Genomic DNA, 17,321 nt, shown 5'->3' with positions numbered 1-17,321 from the left:
TAATTGTTCATATTATGTTTCATACACTTCTTCTTTCATTAATGTATACTATGATGATGAAGGTATGTCCTTCATGACCTTCGTCCGAAGATCGTTATATCCTAAAGGAAATAATGCTTCGAAGGACGAAGAGCATTAACAATTAACCTCTCTTTGTGTTGCCTTGTTCTTAATTCATAGTATTTGAGAACAAGTCCCCAACATTGGCGCCCACCTCCGGTGAATCCTTTTCGACCACCTTTGGCAAGCATTGACCTTTGTCATGCCACCGAAGAAAGCTTCAGCGACAGGGGCCGCCGCTCTACAGCCGCTGGACCCAAACCAGGAGACCCTTTCTCTTCGAGAGGCCCGAAGTCAGAAGAGGAAGGCCACCAGTCCAACACCCTAGGAGGACGAGTTGGATCAAGAAATCAGAAACATGGAGATGCTTCATCAACAAGTACAAAAGAAGAAGGAGAAGATGGCTCGACTAGCCAACCTTCAGAGGCAGATTGATGAAGCCACTGAAGAAGTACGCCATCTTGCTCAAGATGAACAAGAACGAAGGCCCCAACACAGGGAACTCCATCAAGAAGGCTTGTTCGATGATGAGGGATGGTATGATGATTTCAATCATGGTACCTTTACTTTTGACGATGCTTCTCCCTTGGCAGCAGAACTGCAGGCTATCCCATGGCCGCCATCATATAAGCCACCTCAGCTCCCAATGTATGATGGGCATTCAGATCCGAAGCAGTTCTTGATGAGTTATGAAGCAACCATATCTTCATATGGAGGCAACACAGCTGTCATGGCCAAGTCCTTCGTCATGGCAGTTAAGAATGTGGCCCAGACGTGGTATTCTTCTCTTCGGCCAGGAACTATTACCTCATGGCAGAAGCTCAAAGACATGCTGGTGACAAGTTTCTAGGGCTTTCAGACGAAGCCAGTCACAGCTCAGGCTCTCTTTCAATGCACACAAGATCATGAGGAGTATCTCCAAGCATATGTTCGAAGGTTCTTGCGCCTGAGAGCACAAGCGCCTAAAGTGCCCAATGAAATTGTCATTGAGGCCATGATTAAGGGGCTTCGTCTAGGACCTACTGCCCAATATTTTGCTAGGAAGCCTCCACAGACTTTGGAGAAGTTGCTTCAAAAGATGGATGAATACATCCGGGCCGACAATGACTTTCGCCAAAGAAGGGAGGAGGCTTACAGGTTCTCTGAGATGACTAGGGGCTCCGGAGGAAGAATCCACCCAAGGCATGTCAGGTCAATCCATTCCACCCAGAATGATGATAGAGGAAGTCAACAACAGAGGCCACAATATTCCTCACAAGCTTCGGGGCAACAACAAAGCTCTTTCCGGCCGCCGGCTCCAAGAGACATATGCGTCAGGGGCTTCAGAGGAAGGTTTGGGGATCAGTCTAGGAAAATTTATTGCTTATTCTATGGTGAGGACAAGGGCCATACTACAAGGATGTGCCATGTCACCATTCAGAAACAGAAGGAAATAGCAGAAGCTGCAGCTCAACAGAACCAGCCGAAGCAGGTCATGCACACTGCTTCGTATCACTCACCCTACATACCAGAGTATGTGGGTAACCATCCTGCAGCTTCTGTTGCTTCGGCTAGCCAACCACAGGCATCTTGGCAACAGCCTCCACCTCCACCACCACTACAACCTGTATATTCCCAAGGCCAGCAGCCAGAAGGGAGCCAGCACACTCATCAACAGCGAGACTTCAGGGAGGAGTCCGAAGCTCGCACAGTCAACAGTACTGTGCCAGAATTGAAACATATATACTAAGAGATATCCTACCCCTAAAACAGTTTTTGCATTCGTTATCATTTTTATTTTTTAAGGAACAATCATTGAAAGCCTAGTTCTTTTGTCGTTTTCAATTTCCTGTAATACCTTCGTTCTTGTCATAGTATAATATACCTTCTCCACAGACTCACGAAGTTCAAAAAAGTCGCTGAAGCACAAAAGTTCTTCTTAAGGGAACGTGGGGTTCAAAATCACATTACAAGTCTTACCGAAGTAACAAAAAGCCGTTCTAAGGAACGCAGTGTAAGTTTGCCGAAGCTACAAAAAGTCGTTCCTAAGGGAGTGCAGCGTAAGTTTTCTGCTCAAAAGTCGTTCCAAAGGGAATGCAGAGCCAAATACCGCCGAAATATAAGGTGAAGCGCGAAAAGTCAACGCGGATACCGCCAAAATAGAAGGCAAAGAAGTTCAAAAGACGTTCCTAAGGGAATGCAGAACTTACAGCGAAAAGTCAGCGCTGATACACCGAAAAATAAACAGTGAAGCTGAAAAATAAACGGCAAAGAGATTGTGTATTCCACTGTGGGGATGTGTGTGTGTCTTCGGCACAAACATCATTTTGCATAAGCATAACATCATTACATCATTTCGCATAACATAACATCATACATCATGTTGCATCAATGACACAAGAAGGGAATACAATGTTGACCTTCGGAAGATGTTTCGAAAAAGTGAAATTGTGCTAAGGCACAAAATAAGTTTTGAAGAAATACAGCTTCATCAGCTCTGATGTGGAGGAAAAAATCTATTGATGACGAAGCATTAATGTTTTTGCGATGATTGGAGTATTTTTCATGAAGTATAAAAGCTCTTCTTTACGAAGCATGAAAAGAAGGGAAGGTGTTTTTTCGCCGAAGGCTCAAAAACGGTATGTATGTAAAAGTTTCATGCATCGCAAAGAAATGAATCACAAAGCTATATTACATTCAAAACCCATGATCACCAAATATTACAAGCACAGTTTAGCAAATGTTACATTAATAATCTAGCAATGTTTTTACAATAACTATTCTTCTCCTTTCAAAACTTTATCTGTAGCTTCGGTCAGCAGTCGGGTAACGACTTCGTCTATAATAGTTTCGGCCATGTTAATAATTTCTGATGATTCTTTTGCCTCTGCTTCGGCCAGTGACTCGAAGGGCTCTGGGGGGAGATAGTTCAGCTGCGGTAGAAAACGTAAATTAGTTCAAAGTCGCAATAGTAAACAACAAAGGTAAAAAATCATTAAGTAATACTTATTCGTCTCTCAAGCTTCGCAGCCTTTTCAGCTATTTTTGTTGCTTCTCTAATGTCGTGAGTATCTTTTTCGCTTTTCTTTATTATTTCGTGAGCCATCCCTTGGCCGCCATTCTCCCAGATGTCAGTGAAAAATTTTCCGCCTATTGAGCTTGCCTCGGCCGAGGGATCTTTCATATCATCAATGGAGAAAGCAGCTTCGGCTTGGGCCAAAGTCTTAACATGTTCGCACCCTGCTTTCTTCAAAATAGCTGCAACTCCCCTCGCGCCAGAGAAGGCGCAGACGTCCCCGCGGCCACTCAAAACTTCCTCAAAAGCTTCGGCTTCACAGCTGATCCATTCAATTGGGCCCTCAGGATCACCTCTTATAAAGTTGTCCTCGCTTGAATATGCGCCAACGTTGGCGAAGCTAGTTTTTATTTTCTTCAAGCAGTCTATAGATTTTTCAAAGCATCTTTCCTTGGATATGCGAAGTTCTTCAACGTTCTTCTCTAAATGATTTGTCCATTGTTCGCTAATTTCTCGTTTAGCTTCTGCAACTGCGCACTTTTCTTTAGCTTCGGCCAGTTGCTTCCGAAGGTCTTCAATCTCAATTGTTTGGGCTTCAGATTGGGTTTTAAAGTTAGCTTCATCTTTCTTTACTTTATCCACCAATGTAAGCAGAATTTTGTCTTTTTCTAAAGCTTCGTTCCTTAGCTTAACAACCTCTGTTTGAAGGTTACTAAGAGCAATAGTGCAACTCTCGTCTTCGGCATTCTTTTGTGCCCTTAAGGCGTTGCTAAGTATTAAGCCCTACACGAAAGAATGAATGGATCAATATAAGAGCCAAAGACTAATTCGAAGTTCAAAAAATTCCAAATTCACAATTTTTGTACCTTCAGACTGTTATACGCAAGGCTATACGCGAGATCGTCCTTCGTCATGGCACAAAGGCTAGCTTCGAGCTTCGGAAAGCCCATACTTCTGGCCATCTCCCGGCAGACAGATAATTCTTTATTGTCTAAGAGGCAATATAAGAAGTCATCTTCGTCTGTGCCATTAAACACTAAGGCCCCTTTTGGATATTTTAGTTCTCGTGCATAGTGTTTAGCTTCAAAAATTTCTTCTTCAGATAATCTTTTTCTCGAAGCGTGTCGAATAATATAATCAAGGACTTCGGAAGACGCTTCGGGAGCAGGAGCAGCAGTCTTTTCAGGCAAAATATGTTCTATACCCCCTTCTTCCGCTGCCTTTTCTCCAATTTCCGATGATTTCTCCTTGGCGGGCACTGAAGGCCTGGCTTCGATGTCAGCCTGGCTCAGTATAGCTTTGGCTTCGGTCAGCTTTGTCTCGGTTTCAATCTGTATTTTCGAAGCCTTGGTAGTTTTTCCTGGAGTAGAGCTTGAAGTTTTTATCGTCTCTAGCACATCTAATACATTAATCATCCTTTTTCTCTTGGGGGTCACCGCTAAATCTTTTTGTGTCTTCGGCGCCTCCACTCCTGCCGAAGGGCTTAGAACTTCTGATGTTTTTGTCCCTTCGGCTCTCGGTTCTACAATTTTGTCAGCTTTCGGCATTGCAGCCGGCTCTTCAATCTTCTGCATAGGAGCAGGACCTTTGGCTTCAGTAGCCGAAGAGGTCTCACCGCCAAATTCAGGCACTATGTCCGGTTCAATATAGCACGGTCGGTGAGTAAGAACCTTCACCTTTTTCCTCTTCGGCGCAGGCTCGGTTGAGGCGGTTGAAGTAACATCCTTCTCAGAAGCCGCACCTTTTCTTTTCTGACCCTGCGGCGGGTACCGATAGTCAGGGTACACAAATCCAATAGTGTCAAAACCCCTATTTAGTCTTTTCTTTTTTCGGCTCCCGAAGGCCACGGATAACGCATTATCTTCTGCTTTGGAATACGGCCCAAGCAGTTCATCACTTGTAGCTTCGATACATTTCAGCCAGTCATCATTCGGCTCATCAAATTTATCTCCATATCTGAAGGTGTATTTCAGTCGAACCATCTCGCCTTCGCCAGTCTTAGTGACAGTCTCCTTCGGCATTTCCCACTTCTCTACAAGTGGCCATACTCTGAAGGCTATATGCTCCTAGATTAAATCCCTTGTCCCGATGAAAGAGCAAATTGTACCGAAGGCCCTTCGGCATCCTTTGGCTGCCTCATCAATCTCTACCTTCGGTTTTCGGAGGCCGAAGCGCTGCCAGATGGGCCGCATGATGATTTCTTTAATGTCTTCTCGTGCCTTTAAATCATTTTTCACGTAGAACCATTCTTTCATCCAGTCTCCGGGCCATCTCTTCCGAAAAGTTGGCACTGGGCAGCTTGAGCCAGAACGAGCAACGAAGCTATAGAAACCAAAATTGTTATGATACTGTTCTTTACCCTAGGGCTTTGTCTCATATAAAAGTTCGTGCATGCTGCAAAAACTTTTTGCACTTGGCTCCAAACCCTGACTCCTCACGGCCCAGACAAAGATTCCCATTCTAATGATTGCTTCGGGAGTAATTTGGTGAAGGAAAATCTGGTATATCATTAAAACTTCAACCACAAATCTGCTTAAGGAGAACCGAAGCCCAGCTTTGAAAATGCTTCGGTAGATCACGACTTCATTCTCTTGGGGAACAGGAGCAGTCCTGTCTCCGATGTCAGCCCTCACAATAGACATATCTCGAAAATATCTTCCCCTCATATTATCAAGATGCCTATGTTTAATAGTTGATTTTCCAAAAACTGCATGACTTGGTCGCCAGGGTCGATCTTCGGAGTCTTCACCCCCACTTTCCACATCATAACTGTCGCTGTCACCAGTATCTTCAGATAAGCCTTCTAAAAACTCCCTAGTAATCTTTTCTGTATTCGTCTTTGCTATTGATTCAATAAAGCCAGCAGTCTTCTCCTCAGAGAGCTTCTCCTCCTCACTCAGCTTCGTATCAGCAACAACTTTCTTATCTTGAGACATCTTCTCTTCGGAAATGGTGAAAATGTGCTCTTAAAGCCGAAGCTTAGAAAATCTAAAAAACCAAGCAGGCATTGGTAGGCAAGAGCTAAAAAATTGAGCAAGCAGAGCAGACGGCAAAAAGCGTACCAAATGAGCTCGGGGTGTGCTCTTATTTATACGCCTAGTGCGTTGCAAACTGGAGGGCCCCGATTGTCATTGATTGTTGCTATTCTAGCAAAGGGAAGGTGTTTTTTCGGACCTTCGGCTTAAGGCCTTCGTCCATATCGCAATCTGAATTTGTCATTCTAACAAATTAATATTGCGAGGGGCTACTGTTGGGGGCCTTCGGCTTCCGAAGGTCCTCAAAAACATGATTTAACAGTGTTTCTGGAGTATAATACATGAACAGGTACCTTCGGACTTGGATCAGAACCACAATGCAAGAAACACAAAGAATACGAAGGTTGACGCAGAGCCGAAGCTATGCGCAAGGAAGCTTCGGCATGATAGCAGAAAAGGGGAACCGACTTAAAAGGGAAAAGGCTATTTAGACCTCGATGGATCACTATAGAGTTACTAGCAGATGTAAAGGGCATGGGTGTAATTTTACATGGGCTGTGTCCCGTGCCTATAAATAGATGAACAGTGCTCCCGTACTGTTCACGCTGACTTGTCATTCTGCTTTTGCGTCACGCTTGTACTTTTACCATTTTTCAAGACGAAGGTACATTTGTAATTTGATATCATTTCTATTTTTCCATGATAATAAAATAGAAATGAGCTAACAATAATATATAATTGTTCATGTTATGTTTCATACACTTCTTCTTTCATTAATGTATACTGTGATGATGAAGGTATGTCCTTCATGACCTTCGTCCGAAGATCGTTATATCCTAAAGGAAATAATGCTTCGAAGGACGAAGAGCATTAACAATTAACCTCTCTTTGTGTTGCCTTGTTCTTAATTCATAGTATTTGAGAACAAGTCCCCAACAATTCTCCCTCCAAAATCCTCCTCAAAATATCCTACAAATGCTTCTCTAGTGACCCCCTCAAAAGCTTTCCAGAAATACTGTCCAGATATTTTCCGAGTAATCCCATTCAAGTTCTTTCGAGAAATACTGTCCAAATATTCCACCCATATATCTCCTAGTATTTTCATCTTGAGAAATACCTTCATAATCACTTTTCAAGTCCCTATAAGCATTTTCTTCATAACTTTCCTCATGCTCATACGTATATGTATGCCTCCAGTGTCATACGGTGAGCTCTAGAAGCTAATCTCACTTATACAAGACAAATACATGCTAATCTCCCACTAATCCTCTCATCCTCCCACTAATCCTCTCATCCCTCCCCCTAATCCCCCACCATGGCTATAAATAGAGGGGCAAGGGCCTCCTCTCATCCCACCCCAAGCCATTTCATGGCAACTCTCTTCCCCCCCCCCACACACACCCACTCCATGTTCCACACAAGCACACACTACCACAAGGATTGTTCGGTCGTTCTTCGATCGTTCGTCCACCTGTTCTTATTTTGTTCGTTCGTTCGTCCGATCGTTCATGGTCCGTTCGTCCGTTCGTCCGATCGTTCGTCCGTTCGTCCAAATAATCTTTGTTTAGCCGTTATGCTACCGAAATTCCGATCGTTCGTTCGATCATCCGATCGTTCATCGTTCGTTCATAGTTCCTATTCATCGTTCATCGTTCGTTCATAGTCCCTATTCATCGTTCGTCCAGATAATCTGTGTCCTGCCGTTATGCTGCCGAAATTCCGATCGTTCGTTCGATCATTCGATCGTTCATTCATAGTTCCTATTCATCGTTCATCGTTCGTTCATAGTTCCTATTCATCGTTCGTCCGTTCGTTCATACGACTATTCACCATTACTATTCATCGTTCCTATTCACCGACACTATTCATCATCGTTACTATTCATCAATGATACCTATAATTACTTTTTCGTTGTCACTATTCATCATTACTATTCATCGATCACCCGCTCACCCCAAATTTCAACTACTCATCCATCATGTTGTCCAGTCCACCTAAGACCATATTCCAGTCATACGAACTCCGGTGACTGTGATTTTCCTTCCAGTAGGGAACTTCCCATCTGGTCACCCATCCTAGGTTTCTCATCAAAGTTGAGCATGCTTAACTTTGAGATTCCTTTGAACCAGGCTTCCAAACTCAGATTCCAATAATTCTTGTTTCTAAATTCTTATCAAACTATTCCCTATCCAACCATGTCATCCCTTAAGCATGGTCTGTATTCCAGAAAACTCCCAAAATACTCTTGTCCCATATTCTGCCTATAACTCTCATGTTCATTGTTGGGGCGAAGGCGAAGACGCCACCCTTCGCTCGATGCCTTCGCCAGCCTCGCTGCACCAACGAAGACAATATGACTGGCAGACTTACCCTTCGTCCCACGCGTCGCCGGACGAAGGCCCGTGATGAGGTCGTCCCATCGTGCGGTCTCGTCCAACATGGAGGCCCACGTGTGATCCAGCCCATTGTAACAGGCCCTGCGTGGCCGCTGCGCATTACGGGCCTAATTTGTAAAGGTCTCCCTGTAATTATACTCTGTAACCCTGCTTTATGGGAATATTCCGGGGATAACCTAGGCGCCTGAGGGCACATGCGTCCTTAACTCAGGATGCTGGGCACTCAGATACCTATAAATACCCCCGCACAGTGCCCTTGAGAGGCTAGATTAACAGAGCTATTGTCATCTCGAATTGAAACCTTGTTTACGTTGCTCTCACTCCCCCGTTGGATCAACTTGCTCGGGAGAGCTAGTTCCAACATTTGGCGCCCACCGTTCGTGCTACAGAAAAACCACCCGCGATGGCACCCAAGAGAGCTAGCTCGAAGGCTGACGAGGCTGCGAAGGCAGCACTGCTGGCCGAGAAAAAGGGCAAGGCCCTCGTCGACACCACCCACCAAGAGGCCACCGAAGACGACACACTCAACAAGAGGCAGCGCAACGAACAACCCACTCTCGAAGGCAGTCTCCGCACCAGCAGCTCTGGAGGACAACCGCAACTTCCCCCAGGCTTCGCTCCACCGGAGGGCGCGGACGTCATCGAGGACGGCGAAGTCATCGGCGTTTTAGCGGAAGAGCAGCTACAGCTGCGTGCCTTGCGCATCAAGAACCGCAACCTCCAGAAGCAAAAAGAAATCCTTGAGGCCAAGCGCCAATGTGTGTCTGCACAAGCTAAGGTGCGACAGATGATACGCGATGAAGAGCAGAAGGCCCAGGAGCTCGAACAAGAGATTGTGCTCATGCAGCGCGAAGGCCACCTCGGCCTGCAACACGGCCCTCCCCTACAGCAGCGCGCACAAGTCGAAGACCTGTACTTCCCTCAGCACGGCCACGCCATCCCACACGCCGTGGCATTCCAAGGTGTCAACTACCTTGACGAGCGAAGTCCCCTGGCACCACACCTGCAAGTGTCACCATGGCCCGCCAACTTCAGGGCAGGGACCTATCCCAAGTTCAACGGCAGCACTGACCCAGCACAGTACATCATGAGCTATCAGGTCGCCGTTGCATCATCCGGAGGGGACGACGCCACCATGGCCAAGTCATTCATCATCGCCCTCGAAGGCCCAGCCCTCACCTGGTACACCAGGTTGCCCCCACTGTCTATCGACTCCTAGAGAAGTCTCCGGGACAAACTCTTGCTCAACTTCCAAGGGTACCGCCCAGACACCGACGCCTTGGATGAGCTTTCACTCTGCAAGCAGATGGAAAAAGAGACTCTACGGGAGTACTACCGCAAGTTTCTGACCCTCAAGTCACAACTGCCTTCGGTCGATGACCAGATCGCCATCCACTACGCCATCAGCGGCCTTCGGGTCGGCGTCCTTTACAGCCACTGCATCAGGGATCCGCCCAAGAACCTCCAGGAGCTGTATCAGCTATTTGAAAAATACGCCAGATCCGAGGAGCTCCACCAGCGCAAAGTCGAGTCTCAGAGGAAACCCAAAGACACTCCACAGTCCAGCCGCACGTGGACGAGGCCCTCGCAGGCAGACTCCGGTCGGGAAGGCCGCAATCAGCAACAGGTGCACAACATCGCCAACCAGAACCCCGCTGGCGAGGCCCCTCGCCACCAGGAGTATCCCCCCTAGGGCCGTGGAAACGGAACTCACGGTCGGGGCCAGGGACGCGTGCAACAGCCGCGCAGATTTTACTGTCTGTTCCACGGCGAAGACTGCGCCCACCCTACAAGAGACTGCCCAGAAACGAAGGCAACCAAAGACAGGATGGCACGAGCGCAACCAGCCGACAACCCTAGAGTTGTCGCGCACACATACCAGCAACCCCTTCAGTCATACAACCATGGCCCCGCTCCGCACCCACTGCACCACGCATACCAACATCACCAGGAGGTACAAATCGTACCTTCCCCACCCCCACCCCCACACCAGCAATAGCAAAACGTCCACCACCACAACCACCCCCAAGCCCCAAAGCAAGAAGACTTCGCCGATCAACCGTATCGCGGAGTCATTCACATGATCACTGGGGGGTCCAGTGTAGACTTCGACACAAAGCGGCAGAAGAGGGACCATTACCGCAGCGTCAACCACGTCGCCGTCACCGGTCTAGTCGTGCAGACAAAGTGGTCCCATGTACCATTGACCTTCGACGCCCGTGACGTCGACCTGCGCAGCGCACCACACATCGACGCCATGATTATCAACTGCAGTGTGGCAGGATGGGATCTGCACAAAGTCTTAGTCGACAATGGCAGCCAGGCACATATCATTTTCCTCCATGCCTTCGATCGCATGGGCATAAGCCACAGTCTGCTCAAGCCTTCGGACAACCCACTGTACGGCTTCGGTGGCAAGGGCACCTTTCCTGTCGGCAAAATAGAGTTACCTCTCTCCTTCAGTGTAGCACCCAATGCCCGAAGTGAGCAAGTCACATTAGACATCATCGACATGGTGTACCCGTACAACGCCATAATGGGCCGGGGCTCCATCAACAAGTTTGAGGCAGCCATTCACGGACTTTATCTGTGCATGAAGATCCCAGGTCCGCAAGGCGCCATCACAGTCTACGGCAACCAGCAGGCTGCGCGTAACATAGAAAGAGACTTTGTTCCCGGGCAAAGAAACATACACTGCCTCACGGCCCAGCGTGAGGTCCCCGAATCTGCCAGCCCAACCGCCAAAGAACATGACAAAGCACAGCTGCAAAGCAACGACGGGACCAAGACTGTCCCCCTCGACAAGGTGACACCCAAGCAGACTGTCACCATCAGCGAAGACCTCACTTCGCATGACGAGGAGAGACTCCTCTGCTGTCTGTCCAAGAATAAAGACGTCTTCGCCTGGTCCGCCCTCAACTGGTCGGAGTCAGTCGCTCCATCATCGAGCACAGCTTGGGAATTGACCCTTCAGTAAGGCCGAAGAAACAGCGGTTGCGCAAGATGTCTGATGAGAAGACAGAGGCCGCCAAGGCTGAGGTACATCGCCTGCTTGAGGCCAAATTTATCGAGCCAATTGCCTATCCTACATGGCTCGCGAACGTAGTGATGGTGCAGAAGAAGAGTGGCAAATGGTGAATGTGTATCGATTTCACCAGTCTTAACAAGGCCTGCCCCAAGGACAACTTCCCGCTGCCTCGAATCAACAAAATCGTCGATAGTGCGGCCGGGTGCGAAGTCAAGTCACTCCTCGATTACTTCTCCGGCTACCATCAAATATACATGAAGGAGGAGGACAAGGCGAGCACCAGCTTCATAACACCCTTCGACACGTATTGCTTCATCAGAATGCCGGAGGGACTTAAGAACGTTGGGTCCACTTTCTCTCGGCTCACCAAAACGGTGCTCGAGGGCCAAGTCGGCAGAAATATATTCACGTATATGGACGACATCGTCGTGGCCAGCAGAAGCAAGGAAGACCATTTGGCCGACCTCGCCGAAACATTTGCGAACATGTGGGACGCACGACTTCGCCTGAACCCCGAAAAGTGCGTCTTCGGTGTTCGCCAGGGGAAAATCTTGGGCTACCTGGTGTCACACCGCGGGATTGAAGCCAATCCAACCAAAATCCAGGCTATCATCAATATGACGCCCCCGCAGTCAGCCAGAGACGTGCAACGACTGACAGGCAGGTTGGCTGCCCTCAATAGATTCATCTCCAAATCCGCAGAGCGAAGCCTCCCTTTCCTCAAAACACTTCGCGGCGCAAAAGATTTTGCATGGGGACCAGAGCAGGCAGCGGCCTTCGCTTCATTGAAGCAGTACCTGTCATAATTGGTGATTCTTACAAGCCCCGACCCCTCGCTACCCCTGTTGCTCTATGTCGCGGCTTCGCCGCATGCGGTCAGTGCAGCGCTGGTTCAAGAGCAGAGCAGAGAGGGCACAATCAGGCAATGTCCAGTTTATTACGTCTCCGAAGTACTTACGACATCCAAATGTAATATGACGGAACTGGAAAAAATAGCCTATGCAGTTGTTATGGCCTCGCGCAAATTGCGCCATTATTTTGAAGCATTCAAGGTCCGGGTCACCTCAGATAGGGGACTCGGCGAATTATTCAGAAACCCGGAGGCATCAGTCTGGATTGCCAAATGGGCAGCCGAACTCTCCGGCTACCACATCACATTTGAACCCAGTACAGCCATCAAGTCACAAGTCCTAGCAGACTTCGTCGTCGACTGGACTGGGCCAATAACACAGCCGGACCCGTCAGTAGAGAAGGTGTGGACAATCCATTGCGACGGCGCATGGTGCCATGCGGGGGCAGGCGCCGCTGCAGTCATTACTTCACCCACAGGGGTCAAGCACAGATACGCAGCATGCCTCAGCTTTGCTTTGGAGTCTGACAGATGCACTAACAACATAGCAGAATACGAAGTTGTCATCCTCGGCCTCCGCAAGCTAAGGGCCCTTGGCGTCACCACCTGCATCATCAGAACAGACTCCAAGGTAGTCGTCGGCCAAGTCGAGAAAGACTACGCAGCTGTTGGGGGCCTTCGGCTTCCGAAGGTCCTCAAAAACATAATTTGACAGTGTTTTCCAAGTATGCGAGCAGGTATCTTCGGAATCAGGTTGCGGGTATACAAGAGCATGGTCAAGACGAAGCTTGACTGAAATGGAAGACGACCATGACGAAGGATGAAACGTTCACGAAGCTATGTGCAGAAAAGCTTCGGCATGACAGTAGAAAAGAGGAACCGACTTAAAGATGAAAAGCCAAATTAGACCTCGAAGAATTACTATAGAGTTACTGGTAAAAGCAAAGGGCATTGATGTAATTTTACACGGGCTGCGTCCCGTGCCTATAAATAGATGAACAGTACTCTCGTACTGTTCACGCTGATTTGGCATTAGCATCACGCCTGTACCCTTACTTTCCTTCAAGCCGAAGGTACATTTGTAATTTGTTGTTTATATAAGTAAAATAAATAGAAATAAATTAATAATAATGTTCAAAGTAGTCATGTTATTTTCCGTGTTTTTGTGCATAAATTTCTCTTATCTTTTATTATGATTATGAAGGTGTGACCTTCATAACCTTCGTCCGAAATCCATTATATCCAAAGGGAAATAATGTTACGAAGGACGAAGGGCTTTAATATTTAACATTTTATGTTGCCTTGTTCTTAATTCATAGCATTTGAGAACAAGTCCCCAACATTGGCGCCCACCTCCGGTGAACTCACTTCCATTTCTTGAGCTTTGAACACCTTCGGCAAGCATCACCTTCGTCATGCCACCGAAAAAAGCTTCAGCGACAGGGGCTGCCACTCTGTAGCCGCTGGACCCCAATCAGGACGTCCTTTCTCTTAGGGAGGCCCGAAGCCAGAAGAGGAAGGCCATCAGTCCAACGCCTCCGGAGGATGACTTGGACCAGGAAATCCAAAACATGGAGATGCTTCATCAATAGGTGCAACGAAAAAAGGAGAAGATGGCTCGTCTAGCTGACCTTCAGAGGCAAATAGATGAAGCTTCGGAAGAGGTTCGTCATCTTGCTCAAGATGACCAGAACCGAAGACCTCCGCGCAGAGAGCTTCATCAGGAAGGCTTCTACAATGAGGAGGACTGGTATGAAGATTTCCATCATGGAAATTTTGCTTTTGATGATGCTTCTCCTCTATCAACAGAATTGCAGGCTACACCATGGCCCCAGTCTTACAAGCCACCCCAGCTCCCCATGTACGACGGTCATACAGACCCAAAGCAATTCTTGATGAGCTATGAAGCAACCATATCTTCGTATGGTGGCAATACTGCAGTCATGGCAAAGTCTTTTGTCATGGCCGTCAAGAGTGTCGCTCAAACCTGGTACTCCTCTCTTCGGCCAGGGACAATCACCTCATGGCAGAAGCTGAAGGATATGTTGATAACCAGCTTCCAAGGGTTTCAGACGAAGCCAGTTACTGCTCAAGCTTTATTCCAGTGTACCCAGGACCACGAAGAATACCTTCAGGCGTATGTCCGAAGGTTTCTGCGTCTGAGGGCACAGGCGCCAACAGTGCCCAATGAAATTGTCATTGAGGCCATGATTAAGGGACTTCGGCTGGGACCTTCAGCGCAATACTTTGCCAGGAAGCCACCACAAACTTTGGAGAAGCTGCTCCAGAAGATGAATGAGTATATCCGAGCTGACAATGACTTCCGCCAAAGAAGGGAGGAGGCATTCAGGTTCTCTGAAATGACCAGGGGCTTCGGAGGAAGATTTCATCCGAGGCACGTCAGGTCAATTCATAACTCCACTCAAAGTGATGATAGAGGGAGTCAACAGCAAAGGCCACAATACTCTTCGCAAGCTTCGGGGCAATAGCAAAGCTCTGTTCGGCCGCCAGCGCCAAGGGGCAGAGGCGCCAGGGGCTTCGGGGCAAGATTTGGGGATCAGCCAAGAAGAATTTACTGCCTATTCTGTGGTGAAGACAAGGGCCATACCACCAGGATGTGCCATGTCACCATCCAGAAGCAAAAGGAGATAGCAGAAGCTGCAGCACAACAGAGTCAGCCGAAGCAGGTCATGCACACTGCTTCGTACCATTCGCCTTACATTCCAGAATATGTAGGCAATCACCCTGCAGCTTCTGTTGCTTCGGCAAGTCAACCCCAAGCATCTTGGCAACAGCCTCCACCGCCACCACCAACGCAGCGAGGTTAGCAGCCAGAAGGGAGTCAGCACACTCACCTTCAGCGGGACTTCAGAGAGGAGTCCGAAGCTCGCACAGTCAATAGCACTGTGCCAGAGACGAAGCACATTTACTGAAGATATCCTACCTCGACAGCAGTCTTTTTCACATTTTCACATTCAGTATTACTTTCTTGTTAATAAGGAACAATTATAGGAAGTCTAAGTGTCTTTTATCATTTTTCAATTTCTTGTAACAGTTTCGCCTTTTGCCATAATGAAATATATCTTCTCCATAGGCTTGAGTTGCCGAAGCATAAGAATTTATGGTGGCACGAAGGACCTTTGAATTATCAAAAATTTGTTCTAAGGAACACAGGGCAATTTATTCGAAGCAGTAAAAAGTCGTTCCTAAGGGAGCGCAGTGTAAGTTTTCTAAGCCTACAGCGAAAAATAAGTGTTGATTCCGCTGAAAGTAAAAGGCGAAGAAGCTCCTAAGGGAGGCTTACAGCGAAAAATAAACGCTGATTCCGCTGAAAGTAAAAGGCGAAGAAGCTCCTAAGGGAGGCTTACAGCGAAAAATAAACGCTGATTCCGCTGAAGTAAAAGGCGAAGAAGCTCCTAAGGGAGGCTTACAGCGAAAAAAAACGCTGATTCCGCTGAAGTAAAAGGCGAAGAAGCTCCCAAGGGAGGCTTACAGCGAAAAGTCAGCGCTGATATAAAAAGATTGTATGCTCTACTGCAGGGATGTGTGTACCTTCGGCACAAATTTCATTTTGCATAACATAACATCATCACATCATTTTGCATAACATAAGCATCATACATCATATTGCATGTGGAACAAGAAGGGGATACAGTATTGATCTTCGGAAGATGTTTTGAAAAAGAGAAAATCGTGCTAAGCCACAAGATAAATTGAGAAGAAGTGTAGCTTCATCAGAGAGACAACATAAAACTTTTTTATAGCTTCGGAGAATGTTTTCGCGAAGCTTGGATATTCTTCATCAGAGAAGTATGGAAATTCTTGTGATATATAAAAGATTTTCTTCACGAAGCATGAAAAGAAGGGAAGGTGTTTTTTCGCCGAAGGCTCAAAAAACGGTATGTATGCAAAATTTCATGCATCGTAAAGAATTGAACCATAAATAGATTATATATTACATACAAAGCTACAAAGTATTACATATGTTACATTCCAAATGTTTTTACAATAGCATTTAATCTTCCCTAAGAATTACTTCTGCAGCTTCGTTCAGTAGCTGATCGACAACTTTGTCCATGATGGCTTCAGCCATCTTTCTAATTTCGTCGTCCCCCTTCGGGTGGGGGCCCGGAGATGCCTCAGCAGGTTCTAAGGGAGGAGAAGATACAGCTATATTACTATTACAAACCGCGAACAAAGTTTGAAATCAAAAATTACAACTGAATAAAAACCACTAGTTAATACCTATTTGCCCTTCGGGCTCTGCGCTTTTTTCAGCAGCTTCTGCTATTTTTCTAGCATCATGGATGCCTTTTTCGCTTTTTTGAATAATTTCTTTGGCCACTTCCCGGCCACCATTGTCCTAGATGTCGGTGAAAAATTTTCCACCAACCAGGCTTGCTTCAGCCGAGGGGTCCTTTATATCTTCGGAAGACAAGGCAGTTTCGGATTGCGCTAAAGATTTCACATGATCACAGCCTTTTCTTTCCAAAACAGTAGCAATCCCCCTGGCGCCTGAAAAAGCACATATGTCTCCGCGGCTATTTAAGATTTCCTCGAAGGCCTCAGCTTCGTGACTGGTCCATTCAATCGGGCCTTCTGGATTCTCCCTAGAGAAATTTTCTTCGCTAGAGAATGCGCCAACGCTGGCGAAGCTGGATTTTATCTTCTTAACACACTCTATGGATTTATCATAGCACTTTTTCTTGGAAGCACGAAGCTCTTCAACATTTATTTCCAAATGATTTGCCTATTGATCACTAAGTTCTCGTTTTGTTTCTTCAAGTATGCGTTCTTCTTTAGCTCTGGCCAGCTGTTTTCGAAGATCCTGAATTTCACGTTTTTGGGCTTCAGCTTGAGCCTTAGAGGTAGCTTCGTCTTCCTTTATTTTATCCACCAGTGGAAGCAGAATTTTATCTTTTTCCAAAGCTTCGTTCCTCATCTTAATAACCTCTGTTCGTAGGTTGTTGAAAGCAATATTATAGCTCTCGTCTTCGGCATTCTTTTGTGCTCTCAA

Source organism: Zea mays, chromosome 10 (genome assembly GCF_902167145.1).
Source record: "Zea mays cultivar B73 chromosome 10, Zm-B73-REFERENCE-NAM-5.0, whole genome shotgun sequence".
NCBI classification, from domain to species: Eukaryota; Viridiplantae; Streptophyta; class Magnoliopsida; order Poales; family Poaceae; genus Zea; species Zea mays.
The sequence above is the reverse complement of the archived record's forward strand: the minus strand, read 5'-3'. Positions refer to the sequence as shown.